Genomic DNA, 13556 nt, shown 5'->3' with positions numbered 1-13556 from the left:
GGTCTGGGTTTCTCTGCTTAGGCTGGCCCCGGATAAGCAGAAGAAGATGGATGGAAAACTAATCTGAAATGGAAAGTAATTACAATAAAACAAATTAAGTATAAATTTAAATGAAAATAAAAACAATAAAATCCAAATTTAAAGTTTAAACATTTCTAATAGAAAGGGTGCTGTGACACAAACAGCTGCACTTTTCTACCCAAGAATGTGAAAGTAGGCATGTTATGGAAGCAGTACATAATCTCCAAGTTGGTCAGTGGAATAAAAAAAAAAAAGAGACAGGAAAACAAAAGACTGTATAAAAAAGATGAAGGAAATTGTAGCAATGACACACATTGGTTCGTGACATCTTTCTGAACATGCTATCTCAGCTTATGGCCATTGTGATCTTGATTTCCTGAAGCTTAGTTAATAAACTGCACAGATGCAATTCACAGACATGGGCACCTGATAATTAGTGTTAAGTAAGAGTTACATAAGATACAAGAATTTTACTCAACAAAGCTGGATCATAGACCTCTGAGACAGGCTCTGCAACACAGCAAGATGTACATGGCTGTAATCATACCAGATCCATACCTGAAGTTGAGCATTTTAACATGGGAATCCAGTTTATTGTATATTCAACTCAGCTTTTTGTCAGTTCAAGTATTGCTTCATTTTTCAGCCCCTGAAATTGCTGCTTAGTTTCTTTAAAATCTAGTCTTGATTTCAGAGTGAATCTATTAACTTAAAAGTACAATCAATTTGAGGAAGGAGGATGTGAAACACTGAAGGTAATCTGCGGGATGATGCTACGTCCTGATAGATTTAATAACATCAACCAGCTGAGTGTTATGGATGTTGTTTAGACAGAGAGACAAGCATCTGCTGTGCTGGCTGATCCTCCAGCTCAGCAGGAGTCACACAGCGCTCATTTCATTCACTTGGAGACGCATAATTCTTCACTTTGCTCATTGCATCTGACTAGCAGCCAGGAAACTTCCACTCATGAGTTTTGTTAATGCTGCCATGAATCTCGTCTTCAAAAGCCTGTCGCTCATTTGCATGAATCACCAAGATCAAGTCGATCAATGTAAAGGTCGTTGAAATGTGACGCTGACATTCCTTCAAACAGGCCTTTTTGGAAATTTGAGTGCACGGGTGAAATGAGGGTAAAATCTCATGCAGTGGCATGGAAAATGAAGTCCAGTCAAAGCTTTATTTCTGAGGCTCTTTAAACAAACATCAAAAAGTGTTTGACAGAGAACAAAGGCAGCGAATGAAGATCAAAACCAGTGATAAAACCACAAGACGGGGCAGGCACATCACAAAGTGTCAAGCATGAAGAGCCAGACTGTGTGCGTGAGTCTAAATGAATAAAAGGCCAATCGTTTCCAATCATTAGCTTTAGTTTTCTTACCAACAGAGGCTCCCAGTGATGGAACTGAAGATTAAACAGGGAGTTCTATTTGTGGGGGTAATGGCAGGTGAAATTACTGACGCTAACGTGTTCCTATGATTAAACCATCTGGATAAAGAAAAGTGAACTCCGTTTTGTGTCTCTCCCATTTTACAGTATTTTTCCAAAGGTTAAAGAGGCCTCTCCAAGCTGTGAATAATTAAAAAAGCATATGCCTAATTCTGGTAATATCATCGGTAGGTGGCATTTACTGAAAACAATTATCTGCATACACTGAACCGTATGAAATAAATTAAACTAAACAGAAAGATAAATGTTTTCATTTAATGGCTTCTGAAAAACAGCAGCAGCAGCAGCAGCAGCAGCATCATTATGTAAGAAAAGTTTTTCAAGAGAGCCGGAAAAGTGCAAACAAAGCTGCTGAACCAAGCAGTGCAAAAATAACTTCTAATTTCATAGTGATTGGCTGCTGTGAACAGTTGTCTAATCAAAGGATATGTGTATTTGCTGTTGTCATAATAGTAGAAAACCCTTTAGTATCTCTATGTCTGTGCAGGTTCTCAGTCATCCAGGTCATAGTAGTCTCTGGAGCTTGAAAAAAAGGTGACTGGACTTCTTTAAGTTTCTCCAGTCACATCTCCAGAGACCTCTTTAGTATCTCCAATTTAAATAAATTAAAGAATGATTTAAAGCTTACTGGCACGTGCAAAACCTTCGCATTTACACCCAAGCACTAATTTATAGGTACAAACCTAAGCATGTACAGCACGTCCTGTGCCAAATGGAAATACATGTATGGTTCTCCTACACATTCCATTAAAAGCTGCCTCTTAGCAGCCTGCTTTCTGATTTCAAGCCTTCTGGTTTGTACTGAAAGGTGGGTCCAAAATATAGCCGTTTATTTTATTTCCTAAATCTGCAGGGTATAGTTTTTAAGAAACATCACCCAAACAGTGGAATGTCTGCTCCTTTACACAGACACTCACCCATCACTTTATCAGGTACACATTGCTAGTACCAGACTGGACAATGGCAATTTTATTTATATAGCACATTCCATTACATGTAAACTTAATGTTAAATAAAAGATCACACCACTTTAATCATTAGGTATTATTCATCTCTGGCTCTTTTCAACAGCATGTCTTTTGTCCTGTCTCCCTCCCCTTACCCCTAGCTGGTCGCGGCAGATGGCTGCCCCTCCCTGAGCCTGGTTCTGCTGGAGGTTTCTTCCTGCTTAAAATGAGTTTTTCCTTCCCGCTGTCGCCAAGTGCTTATTCATAGGGGGTCGTTTGATTGTTGGGGTTTTCTCTGTGTTATTTTAGGGTACCTTGAATATGAAGTACCTTGAGGTAACTGTTGTTGTAATTTGGAGCTATATAAATTGAACTGAACTGAACTGAACTAAATTCAATTAAGTTCTTTTGCTTTCAGAACTTCTTTCAACAAGGTGCTGGAAACATTTTGGCTTTGGTCCAGACTGGCATGATGGCTTCACAGAGTTGCTGCAGATTTGTTGGCCACATATCCACGATGTGAATCTCTTGTTCCATCACATCCCAAAGGTTTCTTGAACTTGTCGTGTTTTGGGAGCAGATAAAGCCCAAATAAATCATTTGTTAAAACTACACCAATAAAGGTTGTGCCTTTGTCATGTCAGGGTGGTCATGAAGGGCAGATGTGTTTGCAAATGGAGACCAGCTGACTGCCTTCACACAGGGTGTAAGCTGATTCAACAGTAGAGCTGAATTTTCTTTCATTTTTACAGCCAGTTCTATTTAAACCAGTCCAGACAACCAATGAGCTGCTGAGCAGAGTGAGTTTACACACCACATCAAAGGCGGGTGTGGTTGGATGCAAAAGCGTGGAGCATTGTCCGGTCACATGAAGTCTGGACAATTAAAACAATACAGATTTGGACCCAGAGATCCGTGTCCCATTACAAAATGAAGCAACCATATAGAGAGCAGCCTCAGGTTACCTGCTTGCTAAAAGTTGAAGGACCTACATATACACACTCTAATGCTAACATTCCTACCTGGCGTATAATTAATTTAGGTTTAAAATAACACAAACAAACTTTGTCTCTCAATGATAACATTTTTGGGGGCTCAGAAGACCTGTGCATCCCAGTTGCGCAACACACATTATTTGAGCTCATATAACAGCCCACTTGAGTAAGTGAAACCCTATCTGAAGGGTAAAACAAGCTCAAAATGATGTGAAACACACGAACAAAGCAGAGCTACTTTAGCCACACTTGTCTTTTATTGCCTGAGTCAATCTTGAGATTACTGTCTGCTTCCAAGGCAGGGCAGGCAGCCACAGGGCAGGAGCTGTTAATTTTGACCGAACTCTCTCTGCAGTTTTCTTGAAATATGACAAATATGACAGACAGACTGGCAGATATGAAGAGACACAGGGAGATGGCAGCTGATGGTGAGGTCTTTGCTTCATCACAATAGCTCCACAGATCACATTTAACCTCACAGCATCTTGGGTTTTGGTATGGCCACTGCAGAGGGCCAATCACACAAAGAGGCTGGGATGTCTCACTCATCCCAGTGGGAGATGATGTCATCAGACAGTGATGTAATTGATGGGCAGCATGCAAACATTAACAGCCACACCACTCTCTGATCTCAGATGTAACCCTGTGCTCTGTCAGTGTCAGATCTCCCCACAATTACTGACAGCAACAAACCACCAACCTCACTCAGTATTTAGTGTAAGAAGATTCACATTACCCTCGTGTTCATTTGCTAGACAATGGAACTATAACAAGATCACACTTAAAGCACTAAGCAAGAGTAAATATTAAACATGGAGGCTTAATGTGGCACTCACCACCCACTTTATTAGGTATACCTGTTTTACTGCTCTGAAATTAATCAGACAACCATCAGGATGATTTAGTGGTTGATGTTTTATTGTAAAGCTAAGATATTGTGTTCTTTACATTACATGGGGGGCAAAAACCTTTAAATGCTTAATAATGAATGCACAGCTGGACCAATGTACCTCTCTCGCATTGCCCCCAGAGCTTTAAAACTTTTCATTCTGGCTTCTATTTTTAGCCTCTCTTTTGGCAGTGTCAAGCATATTTAGAAGGATGCATAAGATGCAAACATAGAGCCTTTGTATGGGCTCATGCTGCTCTTCTCTCTGGAAAACAGAACAGGACAGTACTTTCACTCAGTGTCCCTTTGAGACTGAAAAAGCCCAACATCTCAGCTTTAAGTCAATGAGCACACGTACACCATGTTTGCATTCCACGTGAACTGAGGGAAAAAGAGGTCGACTCCACACAGTCATTGCAAAAGTCATATTAGGAGCAGTGTTTCTTGTAAAAAGGTCTGACATGAAGCATGATGTATCACTCCAGTTCAGGCCTGTTCGTATATGTATTGTCCAACCTGACAACAACAACTGACCATTTACTGGGTAAAAAAAAGACTTAAAATTTTTAGTTCTTATTTGTTTTACTATTTGCATAAGAGAGATCTGAAGTACTTGTGTCTCCAGATATCAAAATTTTAGACCCAGTGTTTTGGGTAAATGCTGTCAGTCAGTAAGCTTTTTGACCTATAGTATAGGCGGCACAGCAGTATGGTGGTTAGCACTATCGCTTCACATCAAGAGGGTCCTGGGTTAGGACTGGCTGGCTCGCCCAGGGCCCTTATATGCACAGTTTGCATGCTCTCCCTGAACCCCTGGTTTCTCTCCAGGTACTCCAACTTCTTCTCTTTGGCGATCCTAAATTGGCTGTAGGTGTGGATTTGAGCATGAGTGGTTGTCTGTCTCTCTGTATGGGCCCTGTTATGGATCACTGACTTGTTCAGGGTGTGTTTGTGTTTGCTTCTCACATAGTCAGCTAACAATTACCAAAGCTAATAAACCATGGTTAAAATCATTTTAAATGTCACACTGCTGCATTCCCTTGTTTTCCAGTTGTAGTGTAATAGGTCACTGTACATATAAGCTGTACTACATCAGCAGTATTTCAGTGAGAAAGCTCCAGATTTATATCTCTTTAACAAAGGTGAAGAGTTCAAACTTAGAATAAGCCACAATATCCTCAATAAAACATGCCAAGTTTAAATTATTCCCCTTTTAGTGAAGTGCTGGTACTATATACACACAAACCATAATAATGGTTGGTGAGGCATGACTCTAGTATCTCTAAGAGACAGGATTGAAAGCACAAATATTTCCACTTAGGTGTCATATAAACATGACAGGTTGAGCTGTTACATAAATGTAGTGTGGTGGTATTAACATTAGGACTTAAGAGTTGTCTCTTATCAGTAATTCTGCTGATTCATTGTTAATCCTTGAGAACTTCACACACCCACCACCTTTCAGTAAATTTAATCCGGTGTCCTCCTCGTTCCCCACAAGCAGCTTTCTCTACTTGTGGAGACACAACACGCAAGGAGACAAACACGTGGGAGGACAGTGAGTTCGTTGGTGTGTGTGTGTTTCTGACAAGGCAATGATAGGGAAGGTTTCTCAGCCTTGAGGACATGCGTCAACAAGATTTATAATCCTTTGCGCCGACACTCAGAACATCGTATCTTCCTTTTATCCGGGCAACAAAAATCACAAGGAATTCAAGGTCAAACAACACCTGTGGATTTGGACCTCTGCTGTGTTTGAACTCATGGGTTTTGTCTGATTCAGTTTTGACAGAGTTCAGGGAAGTGAAAAGTCAGTTTTAGATTCTGGACTTTGGACTGTATGATGTGCCCGAAACCCAAGCACCCTTCCAGTGAGGGCAAATATTTGCTCTCACCCTTTCTTGTTTCTCTCTACAACACAGTAATTACTTTATAATGCATTTGTCCTCTATTTTATCCTGTTTTGTCCTGTATCAGATATGTTTTAGTTTACAGGAAACAGCCTCTGACTCAGATTTAGACTCAGTACAGATAATAAATGTAATGTTGCTCAAGGATTACGTACCCTTAGTATCTTGCTATCTTCTGTCTTTGTGACCCTTCTGTCTCAGCTTGGCACACAGGAATTATGATACAAGGGCAACATGAAAGAATTCGTGCTTCTCAGAACAGGACAGACAAAAGCAAAGGGAGACAAAAAACAGATTCAAACAAGATCTTAATGTGTCATATCTGATCTGATGGTTGTAGTTTGATGTGAACGGAAAAGCATGCAGTTTGCTCTTTATTTTTCTAATCTCTGATCTGACCACATCCACATTTGCTTCAGATGACTTAACACTATTATTCAACCAGTCAAAAATGAAGGCAGCTTTTAAAAAAAATAAAATAAAATAAAGAACTTCCAATAAAGAGGCAAACTTCAAATATGGCTTCAGGATTTTTAATGAAGTGTGGTAAGGTGCCAACCATCCCTCTGAGAATGTTTTTAATTGCAGTAAAAGGTACCATGATAACTTGGATCAACACATGCTCACTGTTGTTCACAGTCTTAACCTGCACATGCTGATATTTACCCCATGGGATGATAGATTAACAGTCAGGTGCAGATAGCGAATGTTAACAGTGGAGATGAGAACTAACAAACAGACACATTCCATGCAGTGGGGGTGGGAAGGACCTGAATTGGGAATGGGAGGGGTTGTTTAGTTGCTGCCAAGCCTCACATGGCCTCTTCCATGACCTTTGGGGCTGGGAAGTACCAGTGATTGCAATCAGCACTAATCCCAACAACAGATATTCTTATCCCTGCTGTGACAATCCAGCATAAAACTGATGGGAGATGTTGGACAAGGTTAGCCCGGGTGATTTATGACTCAGGAACAACCAGTGACCTATGGTGGGACAGACAATAACCCGCTGATTGAGCACTGCTGTTGAGATTTCACCAAACAATAAACATCTTAATTCATGTTAATGGACTGCGGATGTGCTTCTCTGTTTAGGAAGTAGCAATAAGCTCTAGTCTTTCAGGGTTGGGTAATTGTGGCTATTCACCTGGGGGAGGAGGTGTCCTCAAGGTGTCCTGTGTTTGTGCAGACATCAGTCACAAAGCAACTGCTTGCTCAGGAGCTTTTCACTGACATGTTTTAACCTTGACTTCCAGACAGCACACTGTATTAAAATATTGAAGTTATTAATAGCATAGAAGGTGAACTCTCGCAGTTCAACTGGGTGGTATTTATAAATTGTTCAGCACATATTTACAGTAAATGCTGCAAGGATTCTTACTGAAATCTAAATATTTATGGTAAAACCATTTATGAATTTGGCCCATTCTTCCCTGCAACCTCACTTAAAGGCACAAAGACCAGCTGTGAAGCCAGAATCAAGTTACAGTGAAGCTATGATCTTTAGCAAAGTTGAACCAGTACTGCCAGAAAGAGAAAATCAATAATTGTTTATTACTGTTATAAAAAGGTCCATTAGTCATTTTCTCAACACTCTCTTCAGTAAGCATCTGTTCTACTAGTGGTCAGGGAGGCCACGCATCAGGCAAAGCACAGATACATTTTGCATCATGCAAAAGCATTCAGTACTCTTAATGAATAATACAAAACATGTCCGCATCACTAGTTGGTATGATGGTAAGTGCTAAAGAAAGTTCCAGTCAATGTTGATTGTTCCAAAGAGTGATATCCATTATGTGAGTTGACATCTACTGTGACTAAATTACAAGGACTAAATAAAAAGCTCAAAGGTACTCAAATACACTTTTAGACCTTTGTTGACCCATCTAGGCTTATGAGCAGCAACATCAGCTGAATAATCACTTTAATTACAACCCCCCCCCCCCCCCCCCCCCCCCCCCCAAAAAAAAAAAAAAAAAAAAAAAAAAACAGAACGCAGTGACTTGCAAATCTTGTTCCTGTCTGATACAGTATTGTAGCTGCTCAACAGTCCTGGATCTTCTTTGTTATATTTTTAATTCCATGATTCACCAAATGTTTACAGTTGGTGAAAGGTTTGGACTGCAGGCAGCCAGTTCAGCAGCAAGACTCTTCTACTTTGAATCAATGCAGGCTGTTGTAATAGATGCAGTATGCAGTTTAGTATTATCTTGCTCAGACCATTCCCCGAAAAAGACGTCTGGATGGGAGCATATGTTTCTCTAAAACCTGTATATTTTTTAAAGTATTGATGGTGCCTTCCAGATGTGCAAGCTGCCAGTTTCATAGGCACTAATGCACACCCATGCCATCAGAGATGCAGTGTTTTGTAGATTGGCAATCCGCTGCCATCCTCTGAGAAACTCTGCCTCTCTAAGATGCTCTTTTAATACCCAGTCATGGTACTCACCTGTTGCCAATGAACCTAATTAGTTGCAAAATGTTTCTCCAGTTGTTTCTTTTACTTTTTCAGCTTTTTGTTGCCTCCATTCCAACTTTTTTGAGACGTGTTGCTGCTGTGAAATTTAAAATGAGCTAATATCGTTCATGAAATAGTCAAATATCTCAGTTTAAAACATTCACTGTTTTCAGTGTTGTATGATGAATGAAATGTGGATTTGTGAGAATTGCAAGTCATTACATTCTATTTTTATTTGGATTTTACACTGTGTCCTGTCTTTTTTGAAATTGGAGTTGTATTTGATTTTGCATGCTAGGAGCAGCAACTTGTTGAAATAAATGTAAGAACGAATAGAAACAAGATATTCCTGGATGGTAGTCAAGGCATCTCCAGGAACGATTCTCCTTAAATGAAGAGCATGTTGTAAATGTAATATTCACAATAATAGCTCTGACTAAACAAGTAATGCAGCAGAGCTGAGAACATGCCAGGTGGCTGTGTAAATGGGGACACAGCCAGGTATGACAGTTGGTGCTCAGCTCTGGCCCGTATTGACCACACTAGTGTGACCCTATGTTGCTACATGCCACGTGGATGCCATACCAAAACAAAACAACAACCCACTGTGACAACACACACAGACACATACTGTATACTCTGTGGCTCATGTTTCCTCATAGCACCCTGTATATTCATATGCATTAATATATATATATATTCATAATATATATATTTTTGAAAGTAAGAATAATAAACACAAGATGACAGTGTCACCAGGCACGATGGCCAGGCTGGAAATAGAGATCACTGCTCTTAATATCTTAAGTTTTGTAACCTAAAAGAGCCCCAAAGAGCTATACTTCTACTCTCATTAAAGTTTTCTGTAACAAAATAATGTCTGTTTTGTCCTGGTTACATTTTATTCATATTCTACTGCCTAGTAAAAATGTACACACCAGCTTAGCTCTTGATACTGGCAGAATCATGTTTCAGCATTTTACAAAGACAAATGGAAAAAAAAAAAAAAAAAAACAGCTCATGGAAAATAGACTAGCCAGAGAGCTCTGTATGTTGTATTTTAATCACCAGTTATCAGTGCCATATGTTTATCTACAGTCATTTCTCCATCCCATACTTATTTTACACAATAAAAATTATAGTAGTACTCATATCTAAAGTATTGTCTCACACTGGTGCTTCATCCTCAAACGCTGATGACAATGTTATGTTACATTCTGCATGTGTGCTGCATATAGTATTGTGGTTTAGGCTTACAAAAGGCACATTGAAAGACAGCAGTGTTGAGTTACCATTGTGTATTCTTTTCACTGTACCATCTGGTGACCTCACTCCTCCACCCTCCACAGCTCTCTCTTTCTCTCACTTTGTTTCTTTGTTTATATGTTTTCCTCTGTCACTTTCTCTCCTGTTCTCTGGGCCACAGCGTACGACGCCCAATGAAAAGTGCATTGTGAGATGAGCTGGTGACTGTGCGCATGTGAGAGCGACTTGAAACTTTTTAGCGGCAAATGCTCGTCACTGTTGTCCTGACAATACAGTGGCAATTGTCTCGGTTGATGCTGGTGAATCACATTTTGACAACAAATTCTTAGAAAATGGCTGGTATTTGCTATGAAAACTGCTTAATAATGAGACAGTGTAATAAACAATCTAATTTCAGCTCCATTATTTCTGCTCATAGTGCCAGTACTGATGCCAGAGGGTTTGCAGACAACATCTGGAGAGGGCCTTGGCACACTAATTCAAATCAGTGTCCTCAACTCTCTGTGTGGCTGCAGGGATCTCAGCATGTTTCTTCAGAACTGCTCTTGGACTAACTTTATAATGCACCAGGGCTTCAAGATCACCATCCAGCTTTCCTCCCGATATTGCAAGATGAGGAAGTTAATTCTTAAAACCTTCAGTGATCTATTTCTTTATTGCACTTCGGTAAAATTACAGCACACCAGAGCAGAAGCCTTCTTCTCCCCATAACACTTAAGATCTCTTCAATGCAGATACCCCACCCCCATTTCCCTGATATTTCCCTGGAGAGGGAGAATATTGAGTCCATAATGTCATGCAACTGACCAGCCATCTGCCTTATTGCCTGAGAACAGATCTACATTTTGAAATCATTCAAAAGAAACTACATAACATAAACAAGAACAGAAATATTGGGTTTGGTACTTTAAACTAAGGTGTTTGTACTCCTCTTCATTTGTCCTATGATGCTGCTTAATAAGTTTGGTGTGTATGCTTACATAACAGAGTAGCAAATGACCACAATTAGAGAACATCTGCTGAGCTCTGAATATATGCTCAGGTACTTAGATTTCATGTCCAAGCTGTTGCATTTAACAGTACAATTACAAGCATTCTTTTGAAGGCAGAGAAGGGGAAAAAATAACAAAAAGCTCGTAGAGTTCAGCTCAAACATAAATAACTGTTCAGCGCACAGACAAAATAAGGTTTCTCTTAAATGGAGTGCATTGCTTCTAACATCAAGGCACTACACAAATAAATGACAGATTATGACTTCTGACAATATTTCCCCAACCTGATGTGTTCCTGTCTCATAACTGCTACACTGACAACAGTAACTTACCAAACACAAGTGTGTGAAAACCCATATTTGTTTTTGTCTGTTTGTATTGATATCTTAGGCAACAGTGCCCTTCCACTTTGATTCTACAGTGTGTTTGTTCCTTTCCTGTTTCAATATAGCATCATTTCTGAGTGCAAAGCCGCATTCAGAGGAACAGCTTTGCAGAGCACGCCGTTACAGTGCATGCCACATAACTACTTTAGGTCCCCAGGGCACATTTCACAAAATGTGCAACATGCAAGCTGCTACTTGCAACATGACATTGTCGCTCCTCTGGAGGTAATTTTGACACCATTGTCTTATAAAAACACTAATGCTATGCTCCACAAGTATAAGAGCAAACAGAACCTAAATGAAGCCATCCCAGCCTGACTTGTTTTGTTTCCACCTACTATTAAATAAGTCCAAAGCCCTGACCTTATTAACGCTCTGGTTAAAAAAAAAAAGCAGAACAAAAGCAGAGGATGGTATAACATATTAATGTCCTTAAGAAAAAAAAAATCCTGCATTTCAGTAATGACTGTATAATCATGTCATCTAGTTTTAGTTATCTAGACCACAGAGCCAGTCTGTGCATGCTCATTTGTAAGCTCCTTTGAAAAATATGGAACATTTATAAGCTGATGATCCAAAGTATTCTTGCTGGGATTATTTTTGCATCTCTACTTGTGCATCAAATAAATTCCAAATCACTGCCAAGATTATCCACATCAGAATGTCTTTCTTTCACCTTGCTTTGGTTGTAGCATGTGGCACATTAGGCCAGAGGAAGAGCTGATGGCAATGACTCTCCTCTGAGGCTGAAGTCTGGTGGGGGAGCTGTTCATTTTCCCCTTGGGAGACAGAAAAGCAGAAAGAGTTATGTCAATTAGCCAGATACTGCCTCAACAAAAAGCTCCTCCTCCTTTGCACCTCCAGCCTGGCCAAAGCCAGCTAATCAAATCAACACAGGGAGAGAAAGGCTGGAAGCGCTCTGTGGTTTAAGAATGAGGCAGACAGGGGGGAAATCATCCTTAGAATATGTCAGATATGTCACATTTGGAGTGGCATTTGTTCTAGTGCTTTTGCATTTAGTGAGCAAAGTGGGAGAGGGCAGGGCAAAAGTGCTTGCACAACAAGAATTAAAGATGCTGCAGAGGTGTCATCACGAAGCTCTGAACTTAGCTCCAAACATGACAGTAACCTGATCAGTGTCTGATCCTGGATTTGTGGCTTCTTTTTTTTGACAATAATGGCCTGTGGGTTGCTTTGTTGTTCACACTTCTCTTTCTGATGTCACTTCAAAGCTAAGCTCTGCACAGTCTGGATGGGGTGGGGGTTAACCTGCCTTGACCAGGCACACTTCTGAACCCCTTTTCATGTTTGACTCTCATTTTTTTTTACCCTGACACGTAGTTGGAGCAGAGTAGGGGCCCCCACACACTAATTACAGGTCAGCATGTCAGCTAAGAGGGGCTCTCCCTACTTTTTTGTTTTCTTTTAAGCAACCACTGCCTGACATCATAAAGGATGCAGTAACTAGACTGAATAAACATGGACATGAAGCATGTATAGAGCTATTGCGATCATTTTTAGGGCTGGTTGACATTTACTTTCATTGCATGCTCTTGACTCAGGTTTGAAAAGCAGTAAAATAACCGTCTCCTATAACTTTGATGCACAATTTGTTTTCTTGACTGATAAAACTCACTTACTATGCTCTAATATTAATATACAGGCACTTGAAGATTGAATTAATTGAGATCAAAGTCACCTTATGATAATTTTATGACCTATAATATCACGTGATTGGGTGATTTATAAACGGGTCTTTGTATTCTTCCATTATCCTTGTAGAGAATACTGCACTTATTACACTGTTAGTACATGTTCAGTAACAGCGCAAAAGGAAAAGAAGACATAAACAGCTGGTGATCCTGAAATAAAACAAACTGCCCTACATCTCAAAACTTTCTTGAGCTCCGCTTTTAATACATGCAGGCGACGCCGTTACTATTTTATCGCAATCTCCCTGCTGCCACTTCCAAATTTAATGCGGCAGTGCCCCGGTCCTGCACAGTTGGGAGGAATGGAATGAAAGGCAGCCGTGGGAGATACCAAAACAGACCTCGATTGGGGGGGATGCACTGCGAACACCGCGGCGATTCTTGACATTAACAGGCATAAACTGTCACCGGGGGTATTACTGAGTATACTTTTAGGGTATTGGCGTATTTTGACTATAATCTTTTGGCTCTATAATGTTGATTCCTGTAAAGAAAGAATCCACATATGCATCCCAGTTCCCTCCTTTCAC

Source organism: Archocentrus centrarchus, chromosome 22 (genome assembly GCF_007364275.1).
Source record: "Archocentrus centrarchus isolate MPI-CPG fArcCen1 chromosome 22, fArcCen1, whole genome shotgun sequence".
In the NCBI taxonomy this organism is placed as follows: domain Eukaryota; kingdom Metazoa; phylum Chordata; class Actinopteri; order Cichliformes; family Cichlidae; genus Archocentrus; species Archocentrus centrarchus.
This window is presented reverse-complemented; position numbering follows the sequence as displayed.